We start from the raw sequence: 21,242 nt of genomic DNA on the forward strand, positions 1-21,242 counted from the left end.
CCAAATAGGTCATTTTTCCAAGATAAAATGTACTTGTTGTATGACAAGATATATACAGCTGTGAGGCAAATATACTACAATATCTTTAAAAAACAATTTGACTGTGGTCCATAGAATAAGAGAGCTCTTAACTTAGACATGGGTAATTCAAGACATTCCTCAAATTTTGCTTGAAACTACAGTATAACGCATTTTGAAGTAATATGGTACTAAAACGTGAGAAGGAGGATTTATTTGTTAAAGCAAATCTGCAGAACTTGGCATGGTGATCTGAAATCTAACAGATATATAGGTTTGAAAGGGAGGTATCTACCAGGTATCTAACACACCCAGGTCGATAAATACTCTAATTTCCCAGTACTGTACATGCCTGCAACTTGGTGTTCATATCCATTGAGTTTGATCTGTCATGTATTCATGAAAGCATTCATGTCTGCATGCAGAATAATATCAAAGCCAGCAAAATACCACAAGAATTTGGACAGTGAGCTAAAGTTTGGAAGTTTAAAAGTTATAGGAGCATAAACTAAAAAAACAACAACAATTTGTTTCCCAATTTTTTTATCTTCTACTAATCCCAAATATAAACTTGAGAATTCCTTTGCAGTACCACTAAAGTCCCATTTGTTTTGTTAACTGCAGAAGAGGCTGCCACACAGTGTTACTTTTTAGCAAACCAACATACAAATCTCCAGATTAAATACCTTTATTTATGGCAACTAATGGAAAATGTAAACACTGTTCCATAAAAGCAGCTGCTAAATGAACGTGGAGATACTGCAGAATGACCAAGTTGAAGTCCTTGATCTTGCTTTAAACAGAATACTATGGCCCTTCCCACAATCCCAATCAACAATGTGAACACCAAAAACATGCCTCTCTGGGAGGAGTGAGAACTCCTGCCTTTGTTGAATCTATGAGAACAAGTGACACAACACCTCTGTCCACCCTCAAACAATCCAGCCAACAGACAAGTGTCAAAAATGCCCCATGTATGAAAAAGCAACTACGAAATAATCTGCATACAGTATATGTACCAATGAGCACCCATGAGAGAAATAAAAAGACATCCTTATTGTAGTTCCATCTGAGAGGACAGGCCTAACCCTTCCGAATGGTAAACTCTTCTGCCTCCTGTGCCGATGTGAGCAGATGTTGCCCGCTAGCATGGAGGACCTTAAGCACTGGGGGGGACATCAAGAAGGTCCGCACCTCCTCCTGCTATGTCCTTTCTTTCAATCTACCAGAGAAACTTCAAAATACACACGCAGGGCCCATTGCAGCCTCCAGGAGAGCGAGCCATCTCCACGTATCTTATAAATACGTTCCATTGTTCCAGATTTGGATTTTTTCAGGTTCCTTCCATCTCGTACAAACCACGCTCAAAATTAGTTAGTGAAAAATGAACTGCAGGAGAAACAGAAAAAAAAAATCAAAAGAGGGCCAGTATGAGCAACCATGTTGGAGCACGTGTCAAATGATCTCTGTCAATTTACTGTATACAGTAGCATCTGACATTTCCAAGGGTTTGGTTCTGAGAACCATCGCGAACAGCCATATTCTCATGTCCACCTGTATAATGTTGCATAATGTACTTAAGTATGTAGTATTTATGGTTAAAACACTTAACTCTCTCTTATATGATAAATAAATTACTAATGCATCAGATTTAAGCTAATTAAAATAACATTGACCACCTGAAACAAAATTAATCACAAATGTATAGTAATCAGCTAAAATTAACACCATCAATCCCTCCTCTGTGAGGGTCTGCACTTTCTCTGCCTCCATGACCACATGCCTCACTGTAATGAAAAGGGAAATAACTGTAAACTTCTCTTCAGCTTGACATTCCCCACAGAACCAGTTTTCATTACAATACATAAACAAGACTGTGCGGAGATGCAGATGCTGGGTAGTGGGTACTGGGGCAGGGGGGCAGGGGGAGACTCACTCACTAGCTGGATTCATCTCACAACCCTAGTCTGTTGAGCCGCTAATTTCAAAGTTGTGCTTAAAAACTTTCAGCTCGGTTTCATCTCACCCTGCTTTTCTTCCATTCAAGACCCCGAAAGCCTGACTGAATCACGAATAAGCATATTCACAACTGTTACATTTGCCTGTTACAAGACCCTACTGTACTGTATAGTCATTTCCCTCTAAAAATGTGAAGGTAACAACTGAGAGATATCACTCTTCCTACGTTTTAGTTATGTCATAAAATGCCTACAGTACATTTTGTGGGAATCCTAACCCCTACCCTAGCTCAGGCTTATCCTTAAGATCTTGGAAAGTACAGTGTATAATGTATGAATGTTTGCAATTATGTAAATTTAAAATGTGCTTTAATTTCAGCCTGAAATAACTAAATTCCAACTGAAAACTGTGGGAAATTTATCAGCTGTGATTAAATTCCCGTTCTGATTAGTTTTTTTTTAAATGTTCTTGAATTGTGCTGTTTAATCGTCTTCTGAATGAGGGTGGCTTTAGGGGTTAGAATGACCTGTGATTTTTATCTTTAATATCAGTATGGCTGTGTATTAAATCCTGCATATTACAGCGTTAGCCAAGCAAAATTATTTTTAAACTTAGAACCTGAGTACTCTTTCGACTGCATTTCCCTTTAAGAGTAATTTAATGTAAATATCTATTTTCATCAGATTTCCGACAACACGGGCTTGCTATAAACATCTGTCTTTTGTGGTAAATCTAATCCTGTCTCAGGTTCATTCTCAAATTTGGAGAACATTTTTGAAATGCATATTGTCATGTGCATTGTAAATATGCTTCAATTAATCAAAATTACTAAAAAAAGTAAATCCAAAATGAAAACTATGTAAAATGTGTAGTGTCTCATGTAGAAACATGCTCATTCAAAAGTCCTTTTCCTACAGCATACTTCAAATAAAATTAAAAGAAGTTAAAGATCGGAATTTAATCACTGATAAACAGCTAGGGGAACCTGATTTCACTCGCGGAATGAGCGAGTCTGTATGTTGCATGTCACCATGTGTTTGCATTGGTTTTCTCACGCACACCAGAAACATGACTGGGTAATGGGCTAATTATCTTTTTTTTGCAGCTCATGGTTAAATTAAAATCATCTCTTTAATGTAACCTTAGAGTAAATATTCACTTTATAATTTCAATAATTGTAGCAAAATTAAAGTATGATTACGTAATACGCGAGGACAATGACAATAAATTACATTACAGTTGCACATCACAGAAATTGGTATATTCTTTCTACTTCTGACAGGTCATGAAGGTTTGCATAAACTAATTCTCTCACGCATATCCGACACGGTTATTCAGAAGCGTTCTCCCCAGAAAAGTGGAAAGCTATTGGCAGACTTAAGTTGCAAGAATTTACTTCACAATTTCATGTTCAGCGTATTCACGAATGTTTCACTTCTTTTAAAAAGTGTATTTCATAACATAAATCCAAATATTTTAAGAATTAAGCCTACCAGATGAGTTATAGTTTTTAAAAAGCACTTATTCAGTATACTCTATTGTGGTATTGCATTTTGGTTGTATATTGCAAACAATCAAAATGCATACTGTAACGCTTACGGCCGACAGGCGCTGTGTAAGAGCCGGCGTACCAGAGCGGGTGACGTCACCGCCCTTCCCTGTGATAGCAGGACCACAGCTACTGGGCTGTGGAGAGATCTCTCTTTGGCTCACGGGGCTAGGTCGCTGCAGAGAGACGCGGAAGTCCCGGGTTCGAGCCTCCAGTCGGGATGGGGCCGACCAGATGCGGCAAGGGCGCCCGCCTGAGCCCCCGTTGCGTTACAGCAGCCATGTCACCCTGCAACTCACAACTGGCAACCCACTGAAGCTAAGCAGGTGTGAGCCTGGTCAGTACCTGGATGAGAGACCTCCTGGGAAAAACTAAGGTTGCTGCTGGAAGAGGTGTTAGTGGGGCCAGCAGGGGGCGCTCACCCTGTGGTCCACGTGGGTCCTAATGCCCCAGTATAGTGATGGGGACACTATACTGTAAACAGGTGCCGTCCTTCGGATGAGACGTAAAACCGAGGTCTTGACTCTCTGTGGTCATTAAAAATCCCAGGGCGTTTCTCGAAAAGAGTAGGGGTGTAACCCCGGCGTCCTGGCCAAATTTCCCATTGGCCTTAACCAATCATGGCCTCCTAATAATCCCCATCTATGAATTGGCTTAATTACTCTCTGCTCTCCTCCCCACTAATAGCTGATGTGTGGTGAGCGTTCTGGCGCACTATGGCTGCCGTCGCATCATCCAGGTGGATGCTGCACATTGGTGGTGGAGGGGAGACCCCATTACCTGTAAAGCGCTTTGAGTGGAGTGTCCAGAAAAGCGCTATATAAGTGTAAGCAATTATTATTATTATTACATTGGTGTCAGAAGTGGGATGGGATAGCCCTTCGCCGGGGACGGCGATTTAAGCGGGGGAGAGTGTAACGCTTACGGCCGACAGGCGCTGTGTAAGAGCCGGCGTACCAGAGCGGGTGACGTCACCGCCCTTCCCTGTGATAGCAGGACCACAGCTACTGGGCTGTGGAGGGATCTCTCTTTGGCTCACGGGGCTAGGTCGCTGCAGAGAGACGCGGAAGTCCCGGGTTCGAGCCTCCAGTCGGGATGGGGCCGACCAGATGCGGCAAGGGCGCCCGCCTGAGCCCCCGTTGCGTTACAATACTTTTGTTTTAGAATTCAAGGAAGAAGAGAACGTTTAAAGCACCAATTTTTACACTGCTCAGCCATTGTGCAAGAACTCTGCACACCTACAGTAAGGCACTGGCTCAGAACCGCATTTTTGGCACTGAATAGCGACCATCCGGGAATATTTTCATGCTTTTCTGTCCTTTCCAGGGAGCTCTGGTCTTTTGAGGAATTTCTTTCCTGTTCACTGAAGCTACCGGTCGGGCTTAATTCCTCGGTCACATTTCAGCGTTCGCTCCCCATTCATGTTCATGTTCTTCCGCTCTCTGTTTGTTTCTTTTATGAATTGAATGTCTGCAATGTGTGTTTAAAGGTAAGGTTTCTTCATTTTGACCCGTTTTTACCACCTTTATATGAAGTATGAAACAGAACGCCGTTTTCTGGTTTAGCTGCCCCTCTTTAATGGCCCCGTGAGAGTCTCTCACCCGCGAGAATTGCTGGAAATCCACATGTGCCATTTTCCTTTCCGCATTCTCCAGTGGGACTCCTAAATGATTGTTAACGGCGCTTTGTTATGTGGCTGGAAAAACCCTTGTCTGGACTTCCAGGAGGCACTTCTGCTGCCTCTTTTCTTAAAAAGGTAAAATTAAGTCCCCACTCAAAACTTAAATAGGTGCCATTAAAAGCAAGGAGTTTAAAATGTATTTGTTTAGTATAAATGTATCCAAATATGACTTTTTCACAATCAGAAATTAAACAATGAACCATGCACAATGAACCCCAGCAGAGGGGAAAATGACACGCAGAGAAAACTATAAGACAGCCTTACTGCTTGTTTTCTATTAGTTATTTCCAGAGCTGGGGAGATTTACTGCATGTAGGAAAGCCAATATTCATATTGTGTAACTCACCAAAATTAATATCCTCCTACAAGATTATTAATAATGTACAATGATAAATTACTGAGACAAGCTCTCATCCTTTCGACCTTGATGAAAGCTTTTTGCAACACAAATGTAAAGCCTTTGCTTTTCTACTCAACCTTTTTTTTTTTAAAGAAAACAGCAAAACTGTGCCCCTGTCTTTGTTACTCTTTCTTCCATTTGCGATTGCAGTTACTGAAATGAAATCTTTGTCCGTGGTATTGAATGGGTTAACACAAATGACCGTAGTGTCTCAGTATTTGAACATTTGATGTATTTTGTATTATATTTTTTTCATGATAGGAAAGTGGAGAAAAATAATTGAATACATTTTATGATATAATGAGACAATGCTTAAAACAGCTGATTTATGTCAGTATTTCAATACAAAAGTATACACATCAGAAAACTAGCGACATCTTAAAGTGGAAGTTATTAGAATATTTATTACTTCTGTATATCTGTGAACTAAGATATAACAAATTCATACGCAATCTCTTATTTTGAGTAATTCTACACTTCTTTACACTGAGACCTTTGACTGTTCATACATGATAAGTAGACAACATTCTTTTCCACTGTGGACTTATTGCAAACACAGTATCAGTATGTGATGTATTAATTATATGGCTTGAGTTCCCCAGTAAAGTGAAGTTGGATGAAGATTGTTGATGGAATCAAGAAGAGTCCTCAGGTCAATTTCAGGTGTCTCCTGTCTTTACTGTTCAAAGCGAATTAATATCAAACCCATGGCAGCAGTGATTGCAAGCTGTCATTTCATACACGCAAAAGAACATGTTTCTAGAAAAAACATTACATTAAAACAAACAGTTGGTTTACAGAGTCTAAAGCTCCAATTCCCTTTGGAGAGGTGAATTATAAGATATTTTTTAATATTGCCAAACAATATTCTTGTACATTTTTCAAACATTTATGTTTATATTATATATTTTTTTAATCTTTGAAGTCATAACTTTTTTAGCCACACCTCATGAAGCCTTTGTCAAATACAAAAAAAATGTTAAATGATACTGTCCATTTGGTAAGTCAGCCATTCTCTGTCAAGGGGTAACGTGTGTGTGATCACATACAGTACACAGTAGTACGACACTCAGAAATATTGAAAATACAGTTGACACTCCTTGTCTGATTCCTATTCACACTATACTTCAAAGGGTTTTCTAATGGATCAATTCCTAAAGACTAATGTACACATCATGATGAAGCAGGCAATGCTAATGAATTGTAGGGGCAATATTGCAGTAGAGTACTGCAGAGTGAGGTCCAATACACAGAGTGAAAAGTCCTTGTCCAGTCAAGAACTCAAAGTAGAGAAGCTGAAGTCACTCACAACAAATTTCCTATAATGAATGGACTGTAAAAATCACATTGGCTGAGCCTGTTGAAGAGCAAATGGAATGGCATGCTTCAGTGGTATTCTTGATCTTTCCTATGATGAATAGCAAAGAGAAACCTCTGTACTATAATTTCCATAGTTGGGTTCTTGAAGATTACGTACTGTAGCATCCTTGAATTTGTTTGGTATTACTTCTTCATTCCAGACTTTAAAGGTTTGGTGTTAGTTCCAACACTTTCTGCCTCTCTATTGTTCTTGCCTGATAACTGCCATCACCTCATTAAGTGTTGGTAGAGGTCCGTGCTTTTTTCTAATTAAGTGTTGTGATAAGAAATTGAATATAATATTAGTGAAACTGGATAGGTGATAAAATAGGTCTTCAAAATGCTGCCTCCAACTAGTGTTGAATGCCTGCTTCTCCTTGATCAGGTCTCTAATTTACTTAGGTTGCAAATGGACTAGACAATGGTTAGTCTAGCTATAAACAGGCTTTGTGTCAGTGAAAAAAACACAAATATTGTTTATGTCTGTAAGATATTGAATGACCTTTACTTTGTCTCTCCACCACCTGTTCTCTGTGTCATGAATTTCTCCTTTGAACCACTGCTTTTTCTTGTTGGTGAACCTGCTGCTTCTGCTTGGATTTTGGATCATTCCCTGCTGGTTCTCTTACACTTGATAAGGTAATCAGTTGATCATCTGGTCATTTTCATCAAACCAGTCTTGATATTTCCTGGTACAAAATTCAAGTGCCCCTTTGCAGTAGCTGGTGATATTTGTCTTCATGCCTCCCCAGGTGAGCACTTTTCTTCTGCTCTTGCTTGAGTCAATAAGATTACCTAATGCTTTCTTTGAAATATTGTATTTGGTCGGGTGCTTCATAGCTTCAATATTAATTTTCCAGGGGCATTGATACTTCTTCAGGTCATGTTTGATAGACATAATGTAATGGCTAAGATGGTAATCAGTCCGCTAGTCATCATTTCTTCTCATTAATTTTGTGTTGTGTGTTGTGAATGTCTTAGTGAATATAGCCACAGACAATACCATAATTATTCAGATACCAGTGTTGGGAATGCTAATGTTGACACGATCTTTAGTTCTGTTTTTCTGGAGAAAGAGGGTGTTGGTGATAATGAACCCATGATCTGTTACCTGATAAGGTGAAGAATGCCACTGGAGCAGGCCCTCCAAAGTCTATCTTTGCCAGTGGTTCCATTCCAGAACTGAAAGAATTTGGTTAAGCTTGTCGTATAAGGTGTCTTCATTTTGTTTCTTTGTCTGAATCAAGTATGGTGATATGAAAAATTCATGAAGTCACATTGGTTCCCTGCTGTTTTGTTGATGATTTCACAGCAAGTCCCATGTTCTTGATTTTGACGCTCTTCCTCTGATTTTCCCTTCTGGAAGGAAATATAGCTGCCTCCGTATTCCTTGTGATGCTCTTCTTAAGCTTGATGGACTTCACCCACAGTAGTAAAGTCAATGTCTTGTCTTGTGGAGTCCTTCTGCCACAAATGCAGTGCAACGTTCTGGCAGGACATACCATTTGTCTCCCCATGCTGGATGGGGGGATGGGAGACACCTGTGTGTGGCTTTTTATTGTGAAGTAAACATTGTGCACCATAGATTGTGACGGCATATGACCTTTATCAAGCCACATGGTGACTAACGTGATTAGAGATCTTATGTCTCAACTTTGTTGATGTATTCTTGGATGGTACATTTTTTGTTGGTGGTACACTTACTCTGATAGTGCCTGAACCTTGCTTGGCGAGTATATACAGTAAGTAAATGGATGATGTAGGAATCTTAACAGGTTGTTATGGGAGACAATGCAGCGCCTTCTGTACCTTGACTGTGTTGGTGCTAACACTACTTTACTCATTAACCGGGTGTTGCAAAAAGTACAAAAGGCTAGTCTTTGGAACTCAATTGCATATACAAAAAGCATTCTAAATATTCAGATTAGGGAAATGTATATTTAATCTGTTAGGTAGGCTAATAATTAAATTTCAAATGCAGGACCATCGTAAATTTCAGGAAGTTAATAATCTGACAAATTTTCCAGAATTGTGGGATGTTCTGTTTTCTTTAATAGGCCACAGACTGTACACTGTAATGCTCTGTATGAATAAAAACAACAGAAGTACCATAAAAACTAAACACTGTTTTTGGACCTTCTCCTTGATATCAAAACAGTTCTGCATCTTTGATGCTCTGTCTTAGATAAAACAGTGAAGTATTTCTTCCTTTTCAATCCCAGTGCCAGAGTATGTTCGTGTGTATGGGATATTTCTAAATCAGGAAGAAAAAATATTTTCTTTAAACCAGGCTGAAATGCATTTTCAGAGGTTTTGTGTGCTTTTTGGGCTTTTTGTTGTGTCCCGAAATGGTTTGAGTTTTCTATAGATTTGTGCACTGTAGGATAGTTTTACCCTGCAATCTAAATTAAAAAGAAGTGCTTTAAATATCTTCCCTTTCATGGCTATTAGTTAAGGCAGGGTGTATCAGCAGGCCTGATTACAATACAAAGGATTATTCTCAGGGGTCTCACTTGTATTCATTCACATTCTACACTTTAAACAACCATTCATCAATTACCTCTGCAGTGGCTGCTGAGCTTAACATGCACATACTGTACGGTGCTCTCAGAATCCCTGCCATATCATGGCCTCCTAAGTCAGCTCCACAGGACACAGGAAAAAAATAATTTTCCCATCTTATTTTACATGAATTAGAAACCTTGCTGAACCTCTACTTTAAAGCTAAATGTCCTGCAAGGCTGACAAACAGTCTCTTTTTGATATGCAGCTTAAGCAAAATGCTGCATAATGTAAGATGATGTCACAATTAATCCTATAGCACCAGCGCTTCACGGTATCCCTATCAACTTCACACAAATGCACACACACACACACACACACATACACACACACATGCATCCCTCGCCCCACCCCCTCTACACTACATCTTTCCATTTGCTAATATTGAGCTCTGGAGCCATTGTCTCTGTCTCTAAACTTCATCAGTATGCAAAAGGAGTGTCACTATGATGGGTGGTGACTTGGTTGGATGCACTTTCTACATTTCTGGCAAATGAGTATAATTATTTTCAGAGCTGCAGGCAACTCATGCATGTTTTATCCTCCATCTGGACCTGTGTGGTACACAATAGTGATAAAAGATGATTTTCTCCCCTTGGATGTTCACAGGCCATCAACAACACAGCAACTGATGAAACGGTCATGTATCCCATAGCATTTCTATATATCTTACCGCAGCTTGACAACAAAGCCATTTCCCTGCAGTACAGAAATGCCTCCAATATCCTTGTCTCGCTGTTGCATACATTTGTGATCTGGAGCGTTCAGCTTTAACGTGAAGAGGTCATTTATAACCTGACAAATTAACTTTGCAGTGATCTTGCAATGGTATAAAAACTGGACAAAGGGGGGGAAATATTTTTTTTTGTTCTCCTCTACTTTTTACAAAGAGCCTTCAAAAATGTTATCCCTGACTGTGGGGGGTTATTGATGGTTAAGCTGTCTTCTTAATGAACATGTGGCTTTCCTCTTGGGTTCAATTTAATGTAATTCATAACCAAGAAAAGGCAGGGCCCAGATGGCATACATGCAGCATTTCTGCATATTACAAATCCTTGGCCTTCATTGGAAGTGATGTAGTCATATGCCATAAGTCATCTTTTCTAACCAGACACTGCAGAGCAATGTTTGACTGTGTGTGTGCATATGTAAATATTAGTGACTTTAAAAATACATGTGAATGTAAGATGAAAAGGCATCGGTAGCTATGCAGATTGACCTAATTTGACTGTTATTCTTTTTGCCTCTAGGTAGTATACAATGGCTAAGACATGCCAGGAGTGGTTTTTCAAACCCCTTAGTTATTTTTTATTTATTTTAGGTGAATAAAAGCTGTTTTAGGGTTTCCTGAAAAAACAATTATGCTAAACCTGAATAAAATAAGATTGATGCACTCCCTATTTTGTATTGGGTAGGGTAAATATGGAAGAAAAACATTCTAAAAACATCTAAGCATTTACATGAACCTATAACATTTGCTCTTTTATAGCCTTAGGGCTCATATACACTGTGGTGAGAAAGTAAGTATGCCTCCTTAAGATTTTATGGTTTAATACAAAGTGTCATAATTTGTCCTCACCTAGTCCTCACCAAGTCCTAACAGTATTAACCTCATTTGAGAAATAACACACGGAAATTATACTTTATCATTTTTGAATTTATTATTTAAATTCTATTTTTATATAAATCAGCTAGCATTTAATATCTTTGTGTGAACGAGTAAGTGCACCCTAAATTCTTCCATCTCAATTAAGAGAGTAAGTACAGTAGATTTATATGTGGAAATGATGAGCTGATCATCAGGAAGTGCTTCCACCTGTATATAAAATACAAAACTGTGTCAGCACTCAGAACTCTGTATTAAGCACTCAGATGTGTGGTAACACATCATGCCTCAATCAAAAGAAATCTGTCTTATATAAGGTCTTAGAGACTTAGAGAAATATTTTTTGCAGCTTATCAGTCTGGGAAGGGTTTCAAAACCAACTGAATAGGAAAGGCTTCCATAGAAGGATTGCCAGTTGAAAACCCTTGCTCTCAAAGAAGAACACTGCTGTATGGCCTGTTTGCAAAACATCAATTAAATGAAAAACAAGACTTCTGGACTTGATAGTTGAATCAGAAGTAGAGTTGTCTGGCCATAATACAAAATGTCATATCATGTGCCTTTAGCACAAGTACCTTATACCAACCATCAAGCACAGTGATGGGAGGATGATGGTTTGGGCCTACTTTGCTGCTTCGGGACCTGGATGCCTTGCTATCATTGAATCTCCCATGAATTCCGCACTGTTCCAGAGTATTCTAGTGCAGAATGTTAGACCCTCTGTCCGACAACTATAGCTGAACAAAAGGTGCATCTTGCAACAGGACAATGATCCAAAATATGCAAGCACATCTCTGACAAAGAAAAAGTTGTTTAGTATTTTGAAACTGACCAAGTCCAAGTCCAGGCCCAAACCCCATAGTGCATAGAAGAAAGCCCTCAAACATGACAGATTTTAAGCAGTTCTGTAAAGAGAAGTGGGCCAGAATTCCTCCCAGGCAATGTGAGAAACTGTTGAACTCTTACAGGAAGTGTTTTAATCAAGTTGTTGATGTTGAAGGGGGAACCACAACTTACTAAAGGGGTGCACTTACTATTTCACACAAAGATATTGTGATTGTAGGCTGATTTTTTAAATGAATATGCACAAAATTGCACAAAAAATGACTTTTTGTGTGTTATTTTTACCAATTGGTGAAGACTATATGAAGGTCAAATATGTTATATCATAAATTCTTAAGGTGGTATACTTCTGTTTTTACCACATTGTGTAATTCAAACTGAACAAGAGGCCAATAGACCTCTTTTTTCTTATAGGGTTCAATACAGAGTACCCTGTGTAGAATCATAAAATGTACATAAAAAGTTAGAAGTTACATTGCAGATTTGAAATTAGTATACATTATGTGTCATATCCCTCATTGCCTTTGTAAATTGGATTCTGTTCAAAAGCAATGGAGGGTTTCTGCAGGATCCTTGCTTCTTCATTTTCTGTCTTGCTGCAGCTATTTTCCTCAGATGAAAGCAATCTGCAGTAAATTTGTGTATTATACATTATAATGACATGGCTTGTGGTAGTGCCATGTCTTTAAAAAAGCTAATAGAATAGCACTTTGCTTTTGCGCTGAATATAAGAAAGCATTGCCATGAGCTGTAGATTTATACATGAACAGTGAGAGCCTTTGGACCCAGACACAGTAAACGAGGCCAAGAGGACACTGGAGTGCATTTCCCATAATCCCTTCTTATTTCTGCATCTCTACTCAGATCCAGTTCATTACTATTTAATCAGCATTGGTTTAATAGGCTTTACTGCTCTAGGCTTAGCTTGTTTGGGTCCTTGACAATCGCATTATTCCAAGTTACTATGAGTAATTTTTTATCTACTACTTTGATGTTTATTTACACTGTTTTAAATGGATATTTTTTCATATATATTTTTCTAGATGGCTCATTTGCTTGTTAAATAGACTGTGGAATCTTGGCACTGACAGTGATTATTAAATCTTATCAGCTTAAACCTGTAATAATACAGGAATTACTTCAATAATATATATTCTTTTTGTCACAAGGGCTCAAAAACTCTTGAGCACACAGCTCAAACAGCTGAGCTCTAGTCAGTACACTTCAAAGGTCAGCTTGTTTTGTACAGGGCAAATTTTAGCATCTGTTCTGTGGGAAATGATGCCACCTGCAAGCTTGTGTGATACCAAATGTGCCTTGTTACTTTTTAAATGATTGTAAATATACTGTTTTATATAGGGATTTTCCACTGTCAGCTATCTTACGTTTAATAGAAAGATCTCAGTTTAACATTTTTGTTTGCAGAATAAAATGTGAGTTAACAACAATAGGAATTTGCATGCTTTCATGGCTTTAATCTCAGGATTCATTAAATTATTGTGCGCCTAATGGTAATAACATTCTAGGTTTCTATTTTGCTGGGAAAGGGTTTAATTATTACGGAGTAGATCCTGTCAAATGTATAACTCCAGTTTAGCTAACAGTTTAGTCATAACTAAACAGGGATACCAACATCCATTTAGCTACTGGGTATGGAATAATGAAACGTGTTTATTAACTACACATATTTTGAATTCATTTAAAGTGTTTTATTGGTAATAATAATAATTGCTTACACTTATATAGCACTTTTCTAGACACTCCACTCAAGGCACTTTGCAGTTAATGGGGACTCCACCACCACCAATGTGCAGCCACACCTGGATGATGCGACGGCAGCCATAGTGCACCAGAACACTCATCATACATCACCTATGAGTGGGGAGGAGAACAGTAATGAAGCCAATTCATAAATGGGGAATATTAGGAGGCTATGATTGGTAAGGGCCAATGGGAAATTTGGCCAGGACGCTGGGGTTACACCCCTACTTTTTTTTGAGAAATGCCCTAAGAATGACCACAGAGAATCAGGACCTTCAGAATCAGCTCTTCTGAACGACAGCGCCTTTTTACAGTAATAATAATAATAATAATAATAATAATAATAATAATAATTGCTTACACTTATGTAGCGCTTTTCTGGACACTCCACTCAAAGCGCTTTACAGGTAACGGGGTTTCCCCTCCACCACCACCAATGTGCAGCATCCACCTGGATGATGCGACGGCAGCCATAGTGCGCCAGAACGCTCACCACACATCAGCTATCAGTGGGGAGGAGAGCAGAGTAATGAAGCCAATTCATAGATAGTGTCCCCGTCACTATACTGGGGAATTAGGACTCAAATAGACCGCAGAGTTAGCGCCCCCTGCTGGGTCCACTAACACCTATTCCAGCAGCCATTTTAGTTTTTCCCCAGGAGGTCTCCCATCCAGGTACTGACCAGGCTCACGCCTACTTAGATTCAGTGGGTTGCCAGTTGTGTGCTGCAGGGTAATATGGCCGCTGGCATAATAATTAAGCATTTAACCTTTAGTCATATGTTTCTTATTATCTGTCAGCTTTTATACATTCTAACTGCAAATCCAAAGTTTAAACTGATTGGTCGTCTCCTGCTTTAACCTTTGTTTCCGTAAAAGAGTCACTTGGCTCCTCTTACACATATCTGGAGACCCCAAAGATTCAGAAGATAACTTCCCAACAGATACAGCCATTGTGTTATATCCTCCCCTATTCCTAGTTAATTATTCCCTGTCTCCAGTGACACGGCTTCAGGAATTTGCAGTTTTCCTTTGCCTCAGCGATTTATGGTTCAATCTTTTAATGTTAATATATGACCCATTTATATTTATCACCTACTTACTGTACCTTCCCTTCATTGTGTATTAACATCTCTTGCTCGGGTACAGCTAATGGGGATAGGGGATTTTGACATATGATATGTCTTCCTTTGCCACAGAGATCCAGATCATTATGTGCTGTTATTGTGCTGGTTTATTATGCTTACCATGGGTTTATTTTTCCTATGTAAATAATGGTGTTGTGGATGTGCTGGAACACCTGTGGCAAATAATAAATTTAAGCACATTTGTAGTAAAATGCTGATGAACACACTTGAACATGCACAGCAGAACCATAGTGGGAAAAGCTGAGTGGAATAAATGTTTTCTGGTGCGATGCTATGTATTCAAGGCTGAAAAACAGAGTCTGTGTGAGGGAGTGAGTTTTTAGATTTTTTTGCGGTGAACAATTGGATTATCCAGACGTGCTTCATGTGGTTAAGGTCGAGACCATAGCAGAGTTGTGCAGCAAAAACAGTGTTGCTAGAAATATCTGAAGAAAGGTTTTCAGTTTTGCAAAGCTTCCCAGCAGGACTGACTGTATGGAGGGACATAAGCAATAAGGATATGCATACCTCTTTCTGAAATGTACAATTTAGCATCCATAGCAGATCAAGTGGAAGAGTGATGTGGCTCTCACTGAGAATACTGCATGGTCAGAGACACTTGGCAAAAGGGCTCACTGATGTGTGGCATGTTGAGGATACCCTTTGCTCACCCAGTCCCATCACAGCTTGACCAGGTCTACTTGAGTTCTTGAGTTAACTCAAAAAAACATATTTTTTCACCTCAGAAATATCACTAGACTACACCCTATGCTATCACTAACTGTGGCTGAAAAGCTGATCAACACATTTGTGTTCTCTCAAATTGACTACTGTAATGCCCTACGCACTGGGGTATGTCCAAAATTCAGCTGCCAGAATCCTGACCAGGTCTAGTGCAAGTGATCACATTACTCCTATCCTGGAGTACTTGCACTGGCTTCCTGTTAAATTCCGCATGGACTTTAAAATCCTCATGCTCACCTATAAGGCTCTGCATGGCTTGGCACCTCAGTATCTGTCTGAACTATTATCGCCCTAATCCCCACCTCGCAACCTTCACTCTTCAAATTCTGGTCTACTTACTGTCCCCCAAGCCCATCTACATTGTATGGGAGACAGGGCCTTCTCCTGTTATGCCCCTAAGCTCTGGAACTCTCTGCCCAAGGATATCAGAGAGTCACCTTCTCTAAACTCATTCAAATCCAGACTCAAAACCTTCTTCTTTAGAAGAGCCTTTACTTAACTGTTCCATTCTTCACCCCTCTGCTTTTCTTAGTACCACCATCCACGGTCTCCTCTGTATATTGTAATTGTGTTTTATCTTGTGTATTCTTTCTATTTATTGTTGTTGTCTTCTCTAAAGCACTTTGAGAAGCCCCCTTTAAAGGCTCTATATAAAAGAAAGTTTATTATTATTATTATTATTATTATTATTATTATTATTATTATTATTACTACTCTGCCATTTGAGGAATTCTAGCCACAGTCATCTAATGATAGTCAAAGTATGGAACATATTGCCTAACAGAGGGGTCAGAAGCCAAGAGGTAACTCATGCACTTGTTTTGTGTGCCATTGATACTTTCTTAATGTCAATAATAGCCCTACTTACATTTTTATTAATAAACATGTAGTATTAAAATATAATAATATCTCAAATTAATAAATTAATATGCACATCTTACTATGTAGTGTGATCTTTGCCCTTGCTTTCCCTTGCTGACTTCTCCAGTCTTATGCTCGTAGCTTGACACTTTTAAGCAGTACGAAAGCCTCTGAGTGTCCAGTTGTTTACTGGCTATGTGAAGGACAACGAACTGACTTCATGTGTGAAAATACCTGCTCACAGAGGCGTGTTGATCCAAATGCTGAGAGCAGTGAAACTGCTCCTTTCTCTGAACAACTTTTACTGGCAAGGACTTCGAACAGGATATGATATTATCCATAAGCTATTATCTCTTTCACAAACCTGTAAAAATAAAGCCTGCAAAAGTGTTTTGCAGATCCTGGAACTTTGAGTTCCACAAGTCAGAGGACTGAAATTAAATTAGTTGCACTTCAAAATCTTCCGAACCTATCAACTGAAACAATGAAAAATACTAACATTATATTGTCAGGAACATTCAGTTACTGTATAAACAGTAAAAACATGAGACAGACAAAGTAATAATTATGTATTAATATAACCTAAATATTAATTTACTGATCAGATTAATTGAAATATTCCGATTCAGAGCCCCCTGCAATTCATGCTAATTAGAAAAACAACACTGCTGAGCCCTTAGCACTGTACTAAGCACAAGTTCACCTAGTTTCCAACTTTGTTGTGCAGGATTTTTTGTTGCAATTGAGCTAAGATCTGGAGATGATAATAGTACCCCAAATAGTCTGCAACTGAATACGCAGGTACGTTCTAAATCCACAAGTTCACTGTGTGTTCTCCCCATGTTTAAGCTGGTTTTCACAAGGTGCTCTGGTTTCCTCCCACAGGAAGGACAAACTGGTAGATTCATTTGCTTCTGGGATACAGGCCCTGGTGTGAGTGATCATACTTTATAAAATCTTTTATATTTGGCATTTAATGCAACTTATTGACAAGTAAGCCGATATTTACTGCATAATTGTACCTCCAATTCTAGTTCAGCCTAAAAGCCATCCACATTCAGAAGACCTTTCAGCAGTACATTTCAAATAAGTACTGTAAAAGCTCATTAAAAATAGAAAATGAATTGTAATTAATAAATTCCATACTTAAGTCCATACTTTTCAAGTAGAATTTCCAGTAGATATTTCAGGCTAATATTATAAATCATTGATTCACATCTTAAATGTATATGGTTTTGCAAACATTCAAATACACATTCCATAAAGGCTACAAATAAGACTGAGCTAGGGTTAGGGTCAGCTTTCCCAGATATTTTTGAACATATTTTTATGTTTCAAGACATAAGTGAAATGTAGGACCTGCACATTTATACAATAATACAAGGCTACAATGTATTATTCTTAATAATAAAATCAGTCTAAATTGCCCTCAAATCAAAAGTTTTTTTTTTAAGTTTATACTTTGTAAACTCTCTTTTGACATTTAAATCTCAACCATATTGGCAAGTGAAGCCAAAATGGAATGGGTATTCTAACCTTAAACCTCCAGTAGCTCAACCTGAAATTCATCTTTGTTCAGAAAACCACTTAATAGCACATTTCAGATAAATTAATATGTGTCATAAGTAGGATTTTAATCACAGGTGATACATTTTAAATCCTTTGTAGATGGCATTGTTACTTGTGATTCAGTGAAGCATATTTTAATGATTGAAAGAACTCAGATACACATTCAGATAGCTTTCCAACAAAATCTAGACATGCATACTGTATGGCTGTGCTTTAGGACATACAGTAATTATAGAATTACAGAAATATAGAAAATGTAATATTTTTCTGTTACCTTTGCATTTTGTTTCCCAGGGGAAATGACAGTATACACGTCAATACTCTTAGTAGTTAATACAGTTTAAATTACATTCAGATTAATGGTTTGAAAAAAAATATTCTGCTTGTCAAACTGTTTTATATTTGTCATTTAAATAACAGACATATTAACATGTAAATCCAAAATGTACTAGGCATTCTAACCCTCACCTTAGCGTAGCCTGAAAATAATCGTCACACATTCAAGAAAGACTAAGCTAAATGTACTAAATGTAGGAAGATATATTGCTCTTACCTTTACATTTTTGTAAAAAAATCTGTTTACATTGTATTAGTTCTAAAAGTTAAAATTAGTCAAAATTGTTGTCAAATCAAAAGTCTGAAAACTATTGATTATATTTTGTAGTCTAAAATGTTCTCCAATCAAAAGTTTGAAAAGGATTGATTATACTTTGTAAAATCTTTTATCTTTCGCATTTAATGCACAACCATATTGACAGGTGAAACCATAATATATTGGGTTTTCTAACCCTAGCTTAGCCTAAAAACATGCCCATTCAGAAGATCATTACAACCGCCAATTTTTAAGTAAATGAAATCTTGTAACAATTAGGAAATGTCATGAATGTTTGTACAATCTTCATAGTTCTAAGCATTTAATGGTTTTAGGTTAATATTTTGATTAATTTCTGCAGATTTTCAACACACAAGCCTGGAAGGTTGCAAATACACATTCTAGAAATGCTGCGGATACATAATACATATTTATAAAGTAGGAAAAGTCGGGGGAACTCTGATTTCTGTGTAAAGAATCCCTTGAAAAATGGCCTTTCCTGGATAGCGAGTGCATTTTTTAGAAGAGATAGGTTCCTTTTGTAGCATCTGGTTGTGCAGAGAAAGAGATTTAACTGCAGATCATATTCTGTTTAGTTTAGAAGACAGCTTATCTCCACTATTGGCCTTTGTAGGCCTTTGTTATATAAGAGTCACGTACTTGGTAACAGTCCAGGGTTTTTCTGGACTTTAGGACCTTGTTATTAATGTTGTACTGTAAATAGCGTAACTTGTACAGTATGTTTATGTTGTGTGTTGTTGGTGAGTGTATTGTCATTCTTTATAAAGATGTGTTTATCCCAGTGTGCATGAATTATTACTCTTTTCATCAAAGCTGTGCCAGAGAACAAAGAACTTACAGTATGTGCCTCTAACTATTCCAACCATTCCTGCAGATAGCACTGCTGCTTCACCGCATCACAGACCGATATCATTTTCATTGATTCATTTCTAAATATTCAACAGTTTGTAATTAACCTGGGATGTCTGCATTCCGCATGAGCATGTGAAACACAGAATGGATGGTGCACAAGGTTAATTTACCATCCACTACTGTATATTTTGCCTGCTTTGTTTTGTGTTTGGTTATTTAGTACAGTATGTACATATAATCTCTATGGCAAGCCACCTGCTATTGACATGGCAGGGATTTGTACATAGCTGTAGTTCATTTAGAAATTTGCTACACTTTATCATTTTCAATGCAGTAGTAGTAGTCTCAGTCATGGCACTGATAAACTTTGATGCATCAAAGCCTATCTGACAACGACTGGCACTGCTTGTGGCCACAGCAATTATTACAGTCCTGGGGAGGTAAGTGAGAGCACACAGTTCAGTAAGGGCTGGATTGCTCTGCTCTGGAACAAAAAGCATCTCATAGGATCTGCGTAATCAGCTTTTGTAATATGCCTTTTATCTCAGACTATTGCTTGTATGCATCCCTCAGCTGGTGGTAAATGAGAGTATGCTTTGAGTGCTGTCATGAAGATATATAACAGATCACTGGGGGTTTGACAATGCCCAACAGTGGGAGTCTTCTTGTTTTCTGTTGTTGCCATTTTAGCACCTGGTAGCACCTTATCAACCAATAACGAAAGGCAAATGTTCTTCACGAGGACATTGTGTGCCATGCATTTCCATATACTGTGAAGAGATATTATGTAACAGCAAGTTTAAGTGTGTATGGCAGGAAAATTGACAAACATCTGAACAAAGCAACTGGGATATTTCATGAGCAACAATACATTGCTGTCAGTTCCCTGCTCACATGTCCAGATTGCAGGCATGTATTAGCATCAATAAACCCTTCAACAAGGTAGTAGCAAACTAATATTTGTGTCATCACATTGTACTACAACTAGTAAATGAAGCAATGTCTCCGTCCAGTGAGAAAAGAAAGATGCGCATGTGTCACTGTGTATTCTTCTCATTTGCAGCTAATGTGCAGCTATAAGGATTGAAGTTAGCAGTACCAGTGTTATAAAAGTGGTAATGCAATAAATACCTCTTGGGAGAAAGAAATAATATGTATGTAATATGGAGAAAAATGATTGCAACGTGCTATGTTATGATTTAAAATGATCCTAAGATATTTTACTGTCACAACAATCAAGTGAAAGATTTTAGGTTTTAAAATTTCTCTAGTTTTCTGGTTCACTGTATGTATGCAGGGTGTGGAGTTTCCCATCTTTTTAGATCCCGTATACCACAAACAAATGGTCTTGGAATGTTATCCCTAGGTTTGGACTTTTGTGGACTCAAAAAAGATCCAGGCAGGCCTGGAACAAACTAAATCACAGTGTACCCCTGAAAGCTTCTAGAAGTTAAGATGAACTCAAAACAAAAAACATGTGGCCAGGTGACAAGCAGAATCTAACATGTGATCACTAGACATCTGGCTGAAATATTCCCTTTTTGATTATTTTTTGCTGCAGTTAATAGTCTTGAAAAGAGAAGACTTTAAGTTGACCTCATAGCCGTATTAAAACTCTCAAAAGCAGTTGCAAAGAGGGTTCCTTCAGAATGAACGGTGACACAAGACCTAGAGGACAAAAATGGAAACTACATGAAAGTGGATTTAAAACCAAAAACAGGATTACCCAAAAGGTTAT

Source organism: Lepisosteus platostomus, chromosome 4, assembly GCF_059453375.1.
Source record: "Lepisosteus platostomus isolate fLepPlt1 chromosome 4, fLepPlt1.hap1, whole genome shotgun sequence".
NCBI lineage: Eukaryota > Metazoa > Chordata > Actinopteri > Semionotiformes > Lepisosteidae > Lepisosteus > Lepisosteus platostomus.